Source organism: Thermobia domestica, chromosome 14, assembly GCF_964235325.1.
Source record: "Thermobia domestica chromosome 14, izTheDome1.hap1.1, whole genome shotgun sequence".
Classification (NCBI taxonomy): Eukaryota; Metazoa; Arthropoda; class Insecta; order Zygentoma; family Lepismatidae; genus Thermobia; species Thermobia domestica.
In genome coordinates, this window is record NC_137467.1 from 175,057,614 (window position 1) to 175,072,996 (window position 15,383).

Genomic DNA, 15,383 nt, shown 5'->3' on the forward strand with positions numbered 1-15,383 from the left:
AATTGTACTTAATAGATCAATTTTACCGAAAGTGACGATTAGGATGATGTTAGCTCGACCCGCTCATTTATACAGAATACCACCTTAGATCTTATTTAAAAATTATTATTGGTAGTCTGATATTTTAACTTTCGTAGACTTTTCTGGATTGGTGGTTACATAATTTTTGTTTAAGTAATGTAACATTTTATCAAATTAGCTTAAATACCTGTTTTAACTTTACTATTCTTATTATTTTGCAGATCGAGATGTTCTTCTGCGACTTTATGTATATATTATTAGCTGCTGTGATTCTCCATCTTACGGTTGAAGCTCCGTTTACTGAAATCGCTCAGATTGTTACGTCATGAAGTCAACGTTCTCCTACAGTGAACAATGATACACATTCTGAAAAGAATAAGGTTCTTGCTATACAATGCTAGTTAACTTAGCTGTACACTCTTAAAAATTCAGGTGGTTTCGCAGAAAATTCACCGTAAAGTTTACAGGTCTTTTACCAGAATTGACATTTCAGGTGAAATTTCAGTAAATTTTGAACAGTGTATCCAACATTTGACAAAAGCTCTTTCGAGTTGGTTGAAGTTGTTATCATGTTTCGAATAATAGAATGAGTATTAAGTTATACGAAAGAAAATAACTTTCAAAGATGTTTTTCATTATTTCTTCTGGTTTAATCGTAAAATAATTTGAAGAATTATTAAATAGTTTTAGCTTTATATTGAGTGGTTGCAGACACTGTCGTAAGATACTATTATGACAAATGAAAGTTATTTCCGCAACTGCAGCATTTAAGAAAAAAAATCTCACCAGTAATGGGATTGTTCGTGTTGTGTGTATTCCAACGTTAGAAACTGTTGATCACACGTTTTCTTCATTTACATTATAGGTGAGTACATTTATTACTATTATTTTAAGTATATTTATAAGGTTCTTATTGCTTATATTTTACGGATTGGAGTTCAAGTTTCTTTTAGTATTTCATGATCATATTCTGTGTGAAGTTTTAGCCGGTGAAGCGCCTTGGTTTTTTTGCATCCAAAGTTTGATCCCACGTTCAGTGTACAAATAGTGATCTGACGTTGAAGTCACATATTATGCAACATCCCATAAGGAAAAGTACGTTCGGAACTGTTCTAGTGCAAGTAGTAATGTGTGCCGTTAATTTAAGTGCAAGAAAAAAATTGGACCTTTGTGCCGTATAGTAGATCCAGTATTTTCAGACCTAGAAACGTTAAAATTTTATTATTTATCAAGAAATTCACTGTCACTACCTTAGAAATTGTTTCTTGGTGCGCATTCACTTTAAGAGGACCTCATCGTTTGTTTGTAAATACTGCGTCCGGATATATGCTATAAAACTGCAGTAACCTGTGCTTGGTGGCCACTAAACGCACGAATGCCATGTAATAGAGTCAGGACAGGGCAGCCCGAGCGGTAGCAAGGGGTGCGTGCGTAGGTAGCAGGCGTGTCAGCGATGGTAGGTATTCGCGTAAACAAGGATGTCGTTGAAAGCACTTACATAAATTAGGTTAGTTTCTTAACACGCGATTACTTACCTTTACGATTTGTACAATGCACTTAGGAAACTATAAACAACTAACTGGTTTGTGGTAGATGACTTGAATTCCTCTGATAACCTTTCATGTGCTCACTTTTCTCACATCATTAACACATTTGAATATACGTATAATTGTTTCTACATTTCTTTATTTTCAATGTTTTCCTACGTTGGTCATATTTTCTGCTCAATTTCAATAATACGTACCGGTCCACAAAATATAATAACTCTTTTCTTCATAATACAAATTCTTATAACACTCAAAATCGAAATCGAACACAGAGTTGCCATTTTTGAATACGCCGAACTAATTTCCTCATTATACCCTAATGTCTCATGTCAGCATGCATCCACTGAAAATAGTACCAACAGCACGCAGATTTTCACGTCTGAAAATATTACATTAAACTATCTAGCGTGAATTTTTTAAAAAATACTATGTCTTTCCTTTAAAATTTACGTATTTTTCATATTTCAGGTCCTACTCTCACGCACTTAACTCGAAATTCTCTTTGGATGCTTCGTTATACATTTTAACCAGCTAATGAAAATAGTGGAGATCGGAATATGACTTCGCTTTCGTGCCTTTCGCTAACAGTTGATTGTTAGGGAAAAAAGGTAAGTAAGATGGCCAGGGGAATTAAGGTTACAAATTTTACAGTAGCCCTGTAAACATACTTTTTTTGTAAGAAGTTTTCAATTTAATACACTGCTTTGCTGAACATTCAAAATTTACCGGACATATTAATCAGCATATTGAGTTGCTGGCTAAGACATACCAATTTCATTTGCTTTATACAATAATTATTGCTTTTTATAGTTATCGTTGTTATTTAGCAAGAGTTAAACTCTCTTTATGTAAAGTGTTTCATGCTTATTTTCAATGTTCCAATGTATAGTTATCTCATAAATTTTGCATGGCACAACTTATCAATAAATAATTACTCTTCAATTCTTATTCTTAAACTTAATATAAGCTTAATTTATTGCATGGTAGTGTTCATTTTGAATAAAACTCTTGAACTTTAACAAATAATTTTCTATGATATATGAAATACGGAATTTTTTAAAAATATGCTTGTCTTTAGGTATTTATAAAGGAATAATTTTTAAAATCATGAAATACTGAAAATTTCAAATAATATGGAAAGATTGGCAATTTATCCATAAAAATGAATACATTATTTAAAATATTTACAGCTCATACTGAACTGAACTACATCTTAGATAACTTTTTTTTTTCTTTCCTTATTATGAAACAATGTATGGTGTGGCTCCTTGACAGTTGTTACCATTTGCTCTGCGTCAACATAAAACCTCGGTTTACTAATTGCTACATTATGATCCTCTTGTCTTCATTACGGTCTGTACGCTGTAAGTTGAAATCATTCCTAATGCTGTAGCGATATTTTCTTACATTCATTATTATTATTATTATTATTTTTATTATTATTATTATTTTGCTCACCAAACACCACACATTCATACCATATATTAATGATATACTTATTTATGCACTTATTCAAGGGTTTCATTATAAACAACTTTTCGCTGAAGAGAGCTAATATGTGCCAAAATATTAGATGAGGCAAGCATCAAAGTCCATTATTTTTAACTATCATCTATCTTGATTCTACAGTATAGCGTTGCTTAGTGCGTTTATATAATTGACCCTGATTCAGTAGTGAGATGTTTCGCTTTTATAAGAACGATGTCTTAACATTAGTAGATCCCATTTCAAATTTTTAAGATTAGAAGAAATAAATATTGCAGGAAGTTGATATATATATATATATATATATATATATATATATATATATATATATATATATATGTGTGTGTGTGTGTGTGTGTGTGTTTGTGTGTGTAACGTAAAACAAAAATAAATTGTAATATTAAAACAGAGCTTCCGGGTAGCCGAATAATCAGCGCGCGTGCCTTCTGCAGAATACGTATGCAATAATTTATCCATACTTCTGCCTATAATTTTATGAAATAAAACGAAGTCGTTTGCTGATATTTGAACAAAGGAGTCAACAAATAAATAAAAGTAAGTGAAATGAAATCTTTGAGTTTTACATCCCATGGTTATGCCGGCTAGGCTAAAGAAGACGGTGATGAGGAGAAATGAAAGAAATTGTGGAATGAAAAAAGTGGGAGAAAACGGGAGAACTCCGAGAAAACCCACCCACACGGTGTTTGTCTAACAGAAAACTCACTTTCCGCGAGCTGGGATCGATCTAAGGACCCCACGCACTAGATGTGAACGCTCTGCCACTGAGCCACCGCGGTACCCTAAAACAATTAAGACTACAAACTAACCAATCACATTTTTTTAATCAGTAGGTTGAGCTTATTAAGTTGTTCCAGGTTCAGTTAATAAGTTATTGCATCGAAATTGAACTAATGTGATGTGAAAATAAACCTGTGTTGTACCATTCAATCCATAGACTTTATAGTTGAAGTTCCAGATAACAATTATTCATAATGTACATGTATTAACAGAGTTCTTCATAGATATGACAAAAAGGCCTATAGCCACTAAGGTCAAAGAGTATTCCAGATTCGATAAAAAGGATGATGAGATACTTTCAGATTTGTCACAACATCTTCATGCGTTCAAACACAGGTCAATGATTATTAAAGTGCTACACAGAACAAATTCGTTCATTAAGAGGAATGTTTATGAATAGTTTTGTACAAGAATGAAAAACCTAGTTCGAACCTCGACAAAGGCCACTTGAACAACAAACGAGTTAAAATAATCAACTGTCATCTGGAGCACAAACTTTAAAGTCTGAAGATTGTATGGTACAAAACAGGTTTATTTTCACACAACATTATTTGCGGACATATTTATAATTTTGTTGCAAAAACTCACCTTAACTAAATCTGCAACAACTTATTAAAAATTAGCTTACAGGCTAAAGAGGGTGTAGTTAGTGTTTTATTTTTATTTATTTTGTTATATTACCAGCTAACAACTTAGTCTAAAAAAAATATAGACTCACAGGTGTATGGATATTTTACCAGCATATGGATAAATGTATAGGGAATGTTATTGTATAGGAATTCGAGTTAATATTTTGTGTAAAACAACTGTTAAAAGTATGATAAAATATGAAGTATTAGTTTTTGGAGACTTATGGCAAGGCAATTAGCATTAGAAAATATACTGAATGCATCACGTTATTCATAAGAGGAAGATTAAAATATTAAGAAAAGTTTCATAATGGGAGTTTTGTAAATGTGTTCGTTTTATTAAAACGAAAGAAGAAAGGAATTTAAAGCTTTTGTTGCTGATAATATTAAGTTATTTATACATATTTCTATCATTGGAAGGAACGTCTTTATTTTGATATCTCTGTACATCAAGGGTGGATAATATGTTAAGTGGTTGGTGTTTTAATGAAGACGGGAGTTCCTATCGAAAATTTCGGCATTTACTATATGACTGACGTATACAAGATTAGTTCCAGTTAATAACGATTCTCTCTTGTTGCGTGTTCCAGTGACGTCGCTCCATACACCAAGTAAAGTGGCTTCACAACGTTTGTCGGAGTAAAATTACTCATGGGTAGCTACTTGGCCATAAGACCTAAGTTTCCACATCTTGTGTCGAACACTTACGGTGAATAGAACCTGATACACTGTGAGCGGGGCGATGGATGATTACATTTCCACAGAACAATCTACTTAAACGCTCTACAGTTCTGGAGGCCAAAATGTGAGGTCGTCCTCGCTGCTTTTGTGTTCAGGAACGTCGCACCACTTTTCCTTTTCACTGCAACAACCTAAGTGACGCCTTTTTTTTTTTTTTTTTTCAAGAGCTTAAGTATCCTTAACCAGTTACACATTAGATGTGGCATGCAACCATCTCAGCACGTTGGACGTTCGTGAAATGCACAGTTTTACTCATTCGGTTCTCTCACTCATTTAGTACGATAATGAACGTTGTTCATATCTATTATTCCAGACATATATGGTTTCCCTTTGTAACTGAAAAACACATTTCTTGTGTTTGATACCACTATTAGGTGAAATCTGTAATACTGATGATAATACACTATTTCTCAGTACCTTTTATGGTGCGAAATCGTTAATCGTTTTCCACAAATCCAAATATGTTTTCAAGACTTCTATTTATCTTAATCCACAGTTCTTATGCCAGCTTCACGGATGTGAAATAGTGCAAAATGAGAATGGTTAGTGTTCATCAAAGCTTAAGTAAATTTATAGAATAGTTAATGCAAATGTATATGAATAATTCATAGTATTGTTTATGAAACAGAGAAGAGTTTGTCTTAAAAAATCGTACAGGAAAGGAAAATGTAATGATATGATGATAAAAGAAACACGATTTAGCATGATATTGCGCTCAGAGTTACATAACTCAATTTACAGCTTGAAAGAAATAAAAATATGTTTTGCCTATTTTCTCCAGCTTCGAAATATATTTGTTTCTGATTTCAGGTGTTTTGTTGGAATTAATCCAGAAATTGAATTAATCCGCGGAAAGCGAGAGAAGATACAGCAATATGATACTTCTAAGGATTTTCCGTAGCAAATTTTTGACTTCCATGAAAGAACTCACTGCCAGTTTATAAACAGAATATTGACTAGACTGATCATTTCTTTTTTATTTCATGTACTATCATTTGAGAATTAAATATGATGAGAGATTTAAAAATATATTGTTTTTATTTGTTTTTACTAAGTCCTGTTAGTTTGTTCAAATCTTTTTTTTATTTTCTTTCTTTTCAGTAGCGTCATTTCAGACTTTGCCAGGTAGGAGTAAATTTGTCCATCAACATAAGAGTTTTATGTTTTGAATTAGTATTTTAGTATACAATTTATTGAAGAGCATATGATTCTCAAATCCAGGAGGACAATTATCCTCCTTGCCCTTCCCAAATGACTCCCTATTCCTTTCTCCCTGAAAACCTTCTTCTGATCTCTGTACATGTAGACTTAACTCTGGTTGTATTACTGTTACAAAGAAAAAGTGTCGTGAATACATACACGTTTTTGTATACAAACTACTGTATATTTCTGAATGCAAGACTAGGTATTTTGCCGCAATTTTGTGAAAGAAAATATGGAGTCGTCTTGCTTTTGCGACATATCATGTAGAGTTTTTCTTTACTGAATAGAATCACGAAATTCCATTAAACGATAATTTTACCCATTTCCTTGCCTACCGCTTTAGTCTTCAATGTTTGCAGATTCACTGCAGAGGCATCATGTGGGAAGGGCAGGGACAATTGCACCCCACTTAGCACTTAGTTTGAGAAATACATGCTTTTTAATAAATTGTGTACTAATATTCTAATGAAAAAAACTTGAAACTCTTACGTCAGTGAACAATATTGTTCCTCCTGCCAAAACCTGAAATAACGCTATTGATCCAGTGGACCCTTCTAATGAGAAAGAGTAAGTTTCTATTTGATTTGATTTTAGTGTAGTTTTGAAAAATGTCTAGTATGTGCTATAGATGTATTTGTGTAATCCTTTGTTAAAAATATGGTGGTTCGTCTTAGTAATTATGTGTGAATTTGCAGGAGGAAATAAAATTTAAAGTAATCCTAACATACTTGTGAAAAAGTGCACTTGAAAATATTCTTACTTGCAACTATCAGTAATAGTCACAATAATTGATTATTTATTAACATTAATTTTTTCCCTTTTCACTGTAAAATTGTTTTCTTGAGGTGCTTTCTTGATGTTGAAAAATCTCAACTGAAGTTTATAAGAATTTAAGCGATTAAGTCATATTGCGTCGTATTTAACTACTCTGATGCACTTTTTTTTTTTGCCAGATAATAGTTACACAATCTTTATACATCGTAGCTGCTCCGATAAGTTGGCAAACTTGACGAGGAAGAATGTGTCTTAAGGCCATCAGTGTAATTGGGCTCTTAAGTAGTACCGATAAAAATATTTCTTTGTTAAATGAACACGGCAATAACTTCAAAGCTTGTTGAAGAGTACCGCAAATAAATACATTAAATCATCACTGTGCAAAATACTCTCATGCTCATTTGTTGCTCTAAACTAAACACGAAATCACATAAAAAATATCTAGTTTTTAACCATAATGATTTCCACCTCAATTTGTGAGGCAGTTTCAAATGCCTGTGGAAAACAGATGTCCAACGTTTTGGTGAATTTACGGAACTTTCCAGGAGAAGTTTCTGTAAATTGTTAAATGAAATTCATGCAACATATCCGTTAAAATATCTGTACATTTTTGTGTGAAATATCTAGCACTTTAGGTTATGTATATGCTATAATTCCCGTAAATTCTATAACGCACAAAGAGTGAAAAAGTGGCCAACTGGACAGAGAATCGACCCCGGGACTTCCGACATACCGTGTCGATGCGTTGACCACTATGCCATCCAGTCCGTCTCCCAGAAAATTCACTCACTCTCGAGGTCGATGCTCTACACTCAGACCATGGATTGTACCAGAGAACCACTTCTGTGCTCGGACATTGCCTGTGTCCGTACATTGAGTACCTATGACGGTTGATTTCGTACAGATGTTAATGAAAGAGGAAACAACATATTTTTAACACACCAGTTCCTCTGTAGATGTGAATTCTTTAATGCATAAAGAATGAAAAATTGACCCACTAGACCAAGACTTAAACCCGGGATCTCCGGCATGTCGCGCCGATGCTTTAACCACTATGCTGCCCCGTCCGCCTCCGAGAAAAGCCACTCACTCTCGAGATCGGTGGTTCCCACTCGGACTCGTATAACCCACGTGCTTCGAGTGGAGAGCACTGCCCTCGAGAGTGAGTGGCTGTTATGGAAGGCGGACTGGGTGGTATAATGGTTAACGCATCGACACGGTATGCCAGAGGTCCCGGGTCCGAGTTCCGGTCCCGTCGGTTATTTTTTCAATGTTTGTGGGGTATATAATTCACATCTACATAGGATCTGGTATGTTAAAAAAATGATTGTTTCCTCTGTCATTAATATCTACACTCCGGCAAAATTACTACAAAATTTCCGTTAAAATATTTGAAAGTCCAGGTGAAATTCATGGAATTATTCCGGTGAAATTACTGTAAATGTTTCAGTAAAATATCTGCAGGTAAGGTGAAATTCATGGAATTATCCAGGTGAAGTTACTGCAAATTTTCCGGTGAAATGCCTAGAGATGAGGAGAAATTCATGCAAATATTCCGGTGAAATGACTAAAATTTTCCGGTGAAATATCTAAAGCTCAGGTGAAATTCCTAGAATATTCCGGTGAAATTACTGCAAAATTTCCGGTGAAAATATGGCATCCCCGATTGCCATATATTTCACCGTAAAAATTCCGGTATTTTTTTAAGAGTGTATATTTGGGTGGTATGATTCAAGTGTTCGACTGACCCATATCACTTTCAAAGGCCAAGGAAATCAAAACTATACTACGTGGTATGTCAAGGGAGTCAGCGGTTGTAGCCACCACACACTTTTGCTATTCCTTGGAGACGGTTAGATTTCATGATGAACAAGTCCGCAACTAGAAGGGGGCCAGGGGGCCTGCCCCCTAAACTTTTCATGACCCCTCCAGACCTCAATACAAAATGCTATTGTTAATACAAAAATCACAATTTAGATATTTGTAAGATAATTTTTAATGACTTTGCCCCCCAATCTTATTCATGCCCCCCCCCCAAACTTCAGTGTCTGGTTGCAGGCCTAGGGATGCGCACGAGACGAGTCGAGACAGGATTTTCCTGACAAAATTCGAGTCGAGACACAGCTCTTCCAATAGAAAAATATATATTTTTCGAGTCGAGACATCACTTTTACAGCACATTTTCGAGACGAGACAGCCATAAATCTTGTCTCGTGCGCATCCCTATGCAGGCCTGATGATGAATAAAGTCTAAGGACTAAGAGTCTACCAATTCCTTAACTGAAACAATTGATTACAATCAACTTCAATCAACAGATCTTCCCTGCCAAGAACAGATCGGAACTCCGAAAGAAGTGTTAGTTGATGGGAGTCAATTAAGGAGTTTACAACAGGTGAGGTAGGATTTCAAACTGCACTTCATGCTGAGTTTTGCTCTTCTCGTTAGTGTAGTGGCTATTGTGGACGTACTTTCGGGCTTAGAATTCCAGTTGCAATACTTAATACTCAGTAGGAGAGCATTGGAAAATTGGAATACGTAACGGTGGTTCAGTTCAACCTCAAACTTTAGGTCTCGTCTTTACACAGGATCAGCTAGTAAATCTATCATGAAAAGTTAACATTGTTCTTTGAGCAACAGTTGGGCGTGACTTGTCGTTAAGCATGATGAACGTCTGTCTCTTGACTATTGCTGAATGTTTGCGAAAACGTTTGCAGTAGATTTCATGGAACTGAGGGCTGTGACGATCCACAAATGAAAATTTCACCTCGACGGAGAAGATGATGATAGATTACCCATACTATAGACACGATATCAGAAAGAGCACTTACGCGTAGAGTGATAGTTTCAGAAACCTTCTTGGACGTTGAGCACGATCCAGCTACTGTTCTGACCATTTATGATTGTTGTAGAAGATTTGAAGTGATAATTCGATACAGGGAGCAATTTCGTTTATTTCTTACACTCAGAAAACTAGACATTAGTACACGTTACTCCCTGTTTGGCTATAGTGAGTTCATGTGACACCCATGAGTTCAACCTTTTAGTTTATTGATTGCAGGGACATGACGAAAACAATAGTGGAATGGTGCATACCTAACTCGTTTCCTATTGCACGAACATTTTTCCGGGAGTAGGTTTTCATGGTGGTACTGAGGAACACATTAAAACATGCTGATGGTCGGTGAACGCGAAGCTAATTATCTGATGCTTATCACCGGCAAGAAATTTCACAAACAACCTGTGTTGTGTTCATTCACCAGTCCTGGCATAAATGAACTGTTGATGCTTTTTGGGGATAGATCTACAAAAAGTCGTGTTTCCAACCCTTAAAGAAAAATCATTTGGAATTGTGTGTTTTCCATGGTGCATTTTCACACTATGCTCTTCAACAACACACTACCTCGGCATAGAAAATAACCGGATGCTCCGATCTATGTTTTGAACAAATACAAGATGAGACAGCATATGCGTGATTTCAGTTTACAGTGCTTACAATGCTTGCTTACATAGTGTGGTATCTTACACACATGCAAAACTTGACATTTGAATTGCATCAACACAATATTTATTATTACCTGTTGTAATTTTCTAATCTAACGGCTGTTGTATTCTCAGGGTTGAAAATTTATTTACTGAAAATTCCTCAAATTATTGTGATAGGAGGAATAGATATATATTGCACATAATTTTCATAGCGATATCTATAACTAAAATAGTTCATATGTTTGATATTTCATCCATATTTTATTCATTTTATTTCAACTTTCGTTTTAGTACAGGTCAATGGTGCGTTCATCATCAAAGTTCAACTAATTTGGGAATTGTTGTACTTCATAGTTATTGAAGTATAATTCTAATTGCAACTTTTTATAATTTTATACTTCATCATGAAACAATCAAGTATATAGTACAGTTTCAACGAAATCCATAATGTAACCATTTTCTTTATTATTATTATTATTATTATTATTATTATTATTATTATTATTATTATTATTATTATTATTATTATTATACAATCTTCCAAACATCACTTAATTTCATTTCTTTTTCTGTGTTTAATCTTCTGTTATGCAATTTTATTACCTTTTTTCTACTAATAATCTACATCCTTGAGTGGATCTGCAAATAACAGACGCATTTTCAAACAATTTTAAGTTGTTCCTCTGGTGCATGTTGCGCTGAAACTGATTTCTCTGTTAAATTTAATTGTATATATATACAGTATGGCGCTAAATTCGTTGTACAAAAGCAGAGGAGTGATTCCTGGGAGTAAAACAAACAAAAAAGGTCCAATAAGCATAGGGCGAAAACTCCATCGTTCACGTGTTATAGGCTGGCGAAATCATGAAAAAATGAATTTTAAAGGTTCATAGCTCCAAAACTATGGGACCTACCTTGGTCGGGTCAAGACTTCACTTAGGAACTAGTATGTGCCCTATCCAAAAATGCGTGTTTCAGAATCCTGAGGTGCTTCCACAACAATTTTTATAGAGGGAATTTGACTAGGGGGCCTATGATATAAATTACTCTCCAACTACCTCCATAAAAATTGTTGTGGAAGCACCTCAGGATTCTGAAACACGCATTTTTGGATAGGGCACATACTAGTTCCTAAGTGAAGTCTTGACCCGAGTGCAGTAGGTCCGATAGTTTTGGAGCTATGTATCTATAGAATTCATTTTTTCATGTTTTCGGCAGGCTATAACACGTAAACGATGGGGTTTTCGCCCTATTTCTATTGTAACCTTTTCTTTGTTTTACTCTCAGGAATCACTCCTCTGCGTTTGTACAATGAATTTAACGCCTTTTATACAACGAATATATATCTTGCACGCAACTGACAAATGGTTAGGATAGAATACCAGAAATTAAACCACTTCAGAATAGTTATGTTTGTTCGGATTAGTGCAACTATTATTTAGAACTCTCATAAACTCATTAGGCGAATTATTGCAAAATATTTTAGTTATTCTTTTTGTTTTTATTGTAACTAGAGTTTGATGTTTATGTAACTAATTTTTGAGATTAAACAGGTAGTGATGCTTAGTACATTGATTGAGGGATCATAAGATTAGATTTATACAATGTTGTATTAATTAGATCTAAAAGCCTCTTGCTAGTAAAAGTACAACTTTCATGTTAAGGAGTAGTTTATATGAGTAAATACTTAATCATATTTGTGAGAATCAACTTGTTAAGTTAACAATAATTGATATTCAAACATGTTAGTTTAGTGCCTTCCTGAAATAAGTTATTTTTGGTAAGTCTTCTCGGTCTATCAGCCAGGTGAAGATATTGACATTCGACATTTCGAATCAGACATGGCATTCATCTTCAGGGATTATGATGAAGAGGTCGGAGATGTATACAGGGTGGTAGATAACTCCACCGAAAACTTTGGGAGGCGGTTCCTTATACGAGATGAAAGAAAAAAAACTTTAATAAACATGGGACGAAAAAGGTCTCCTTTCAGAGTTATGAACTACAGAAAATTCGAAATATCTCGTTTCAAAACGCCTAGGGTTAGAAACTATAGGGCCTATTCCAAGCGGTTTAAGTAATTACACAGGAACGCTCTATCTAAATATTCATGTTTCAGAATTCACCGGTACCAGCGAAACGAACGCACAATTATGCCTTAAAGGGTATCCCTATACTTCAACTTTCTTTCTACAGTTCCTTTCACTGATAACGGAAGATGGTAAAACATGGATATTTAGATAGAACACATATTAGTTCCTGTGTAATTCCTTCAACCGCTTGGGATGGATCCTATAGTTTGTAACTAAGTTAGAGAGTTTGAAAAGTGATTTTTCGAATTTTCAATGGATCATAACTCTGAGAGGATTCGTTTTTCGGTCTATGTTTATTAGAACTTTTTTCTTTCATTTCGTATAAGGAATCGCCTCCCAAAGTTTTTCGGTGGATTTACCTACCACTCTGTATAGGTGACTATTTAGGGGCAGAGGTATGAATGAGAGCTTGTGATTGGCTGATTCAAATGCTGCCTTCTGATTGGAAATGAAATCTTTAAGTTTTACGTCCCACGGATATGCCGGTTAGGCTAAAGGAGACAGTGATGATGAGAAATGAATGAAATGGTGGAATGAAGAAAGCGGGAGGAAACGGGCGAACCCCGAGAAAACCCACGAGCACGGTGTTTGTCCAACACAAACTCCACACGGCGCGAGCTGGAATCCAAACTGGGATTCCGAGCACGGGAGGTGAACGCTCAACCATTGAGCCACCGCGTCCTCTGCCTTCTGATTGGCTGAGGGAAATGCTGCCTTCTGTTTGGCTATTGTTATGGGAGCGAGAAACAGCTGTGTCGAATGTCTGTTGTTTGTTCCTGAAAAGAGCCGAGCAGGTAGAGTTGGGTTGAAACCCATTGCTCTATTGAATTTGTTCCTTTCACGTGGGATAGGAAAGCGTCCATTCATCATCACAATCCCTGAAGATTAATGCAATGCTTGCATTCGAAATATTGGATGTCAATATGTTCACCTGACAGATAGCTCGAGTAGACTTAATAAAATCACATAGCCACTAAAAATTCAAGTTATTTTTAACTTGGCAAAAAAATAAAAGTTTAAATTCCCACATTTTAGGATTTATTTTCCTCTACGATGGGATGTAAGACAAATACTGAGAAGAATAACATTTTTGTTATACATTGCTTGATATTTATTAAACATGTAATTAAGCCCACTCCACGATGCACACACCTTCTGCTATTAATTACCTTTGAAAATGTGTTTAAAATATATACATGGTTTATCACATAATAGGGTGGGTGCGCCATATATGGAATACGTTCCTAATATGAAATACCAGATTATTTTGTCTGTTATGTTCTGCCACTGAGTGGACTGTACGTAAACTTGTACACCGTGGCGCCCTTAATCTGCGCATGAGGGGTTTGCTGCCGAACGATAACAAGCCATTTTCTTTTGTTGCAGAATATTTTTCTGAAGAACTTGAGTTTTTCGAACGGATCTTTCCATACTGCTGAATGTACGCAAAGAGTTATGTATTATTGTTGAGTTTGTGATATTTAGATTACATATATAGTGTACCATAAAGGCATAAAGATTCAGTACACAGAGAATCACGGAAGCGTGCGTAGGAAGAAAATTATCCAAAATGGCGATTTTCCCAATATGGAATACTAGCAGCATCCTAATTTGGAATATTCCTAATTATAATTACTACTACTACTACTACTACTCTTAAAGAAAGGAAGAAGGAAATTTATTAGCTCAAGGAAAGGAACAAAGGAAATGTTCGGGCCTCGAACTCCGAGATCACATCGGCCTTTAAATTAAGTCTACGAATTGGAAAGGACTCGACCCTGGCCTAAGAAAAAAGTATCATCTCGGAATACGCCTAATGATACTGAGGGAAAGCAGGGAAAACCTCATCAAAGGCCGGCGCCAGGATAGGCGGTCTGAGCAGGGATCGTGCCCATCCTCGAATTATCCAAACATCGCACTGTAGACAAATGAGCATGTTTTGTTCTAGTATTCCATTTTAAGAACAGGTAGTGTTCCATATTAGGAGCGGGGTGTGCCTAATATGGGAAATTGAGTTTCTTTCAATTTTGTAATATTGTAAAAAAATCATTAATGAGGAACAAACTTTCATACTTGTATTTTGTTTTGCAAAGGTACCACAAGTAGTATGATGCATAATATTTTTATTCTGGAATACGCATTTCTGAGAAATAAAGAACAAACAAAAAGTATTCCATATTCGGTTCCTTTACCCTACTACTAGTGTTGAATTTGATTTAATAGGATTTTACGTATCTAATGCATTTGATGAGCTCAATCTTAAAATTGTAATACTTAGTTTACGTAACTTATAATCAAATGTTCATCTTCATTAATTCATACTATAAAATCAGGGGAAAATAATAAGAAAAAATGTATAATTCTATTTAAAAATATTATATCACGTAAACGCCATAAACTCACTTTTATATTCATTTTATATACTAGCGAATTGTTTCGAAACTTCATGAAGCTTAATTGATTAATGTATGCTTCTGACAAAAATAAATAATAAATCTAATAAGATTTCTGGGATTGTATCATTTTCTTCAAATGTAACCCCTTTATTGTATGAAGGGAGTCAGTGGCGGCGGTTGGACGTTAAAAGTGGGGGGGCAAGACATGATGT

General features: G+C 35.0%; 1 long non-coding RNA gene across 1 annotated transcript; it reads left to right on the forward strand.

Annotated features, from left to right (window-relative positions):
- Positions 1–644: 644 nt before the first annotated feature.
- Positions 645–6,248, forward strand: LOC145670752 (uncharacterized). The gene is made up of 3 exons (XR_014128411.1): positions 645–886; positions 2,037–2,176; positions 6,032–6,248. It is a non-coding gene; the product is annotated as an uncharacterized LOC145670752 (long non-coding RNA).
- Positions 6,249–15,383: the final 9,135 nt, after the last annotated feature.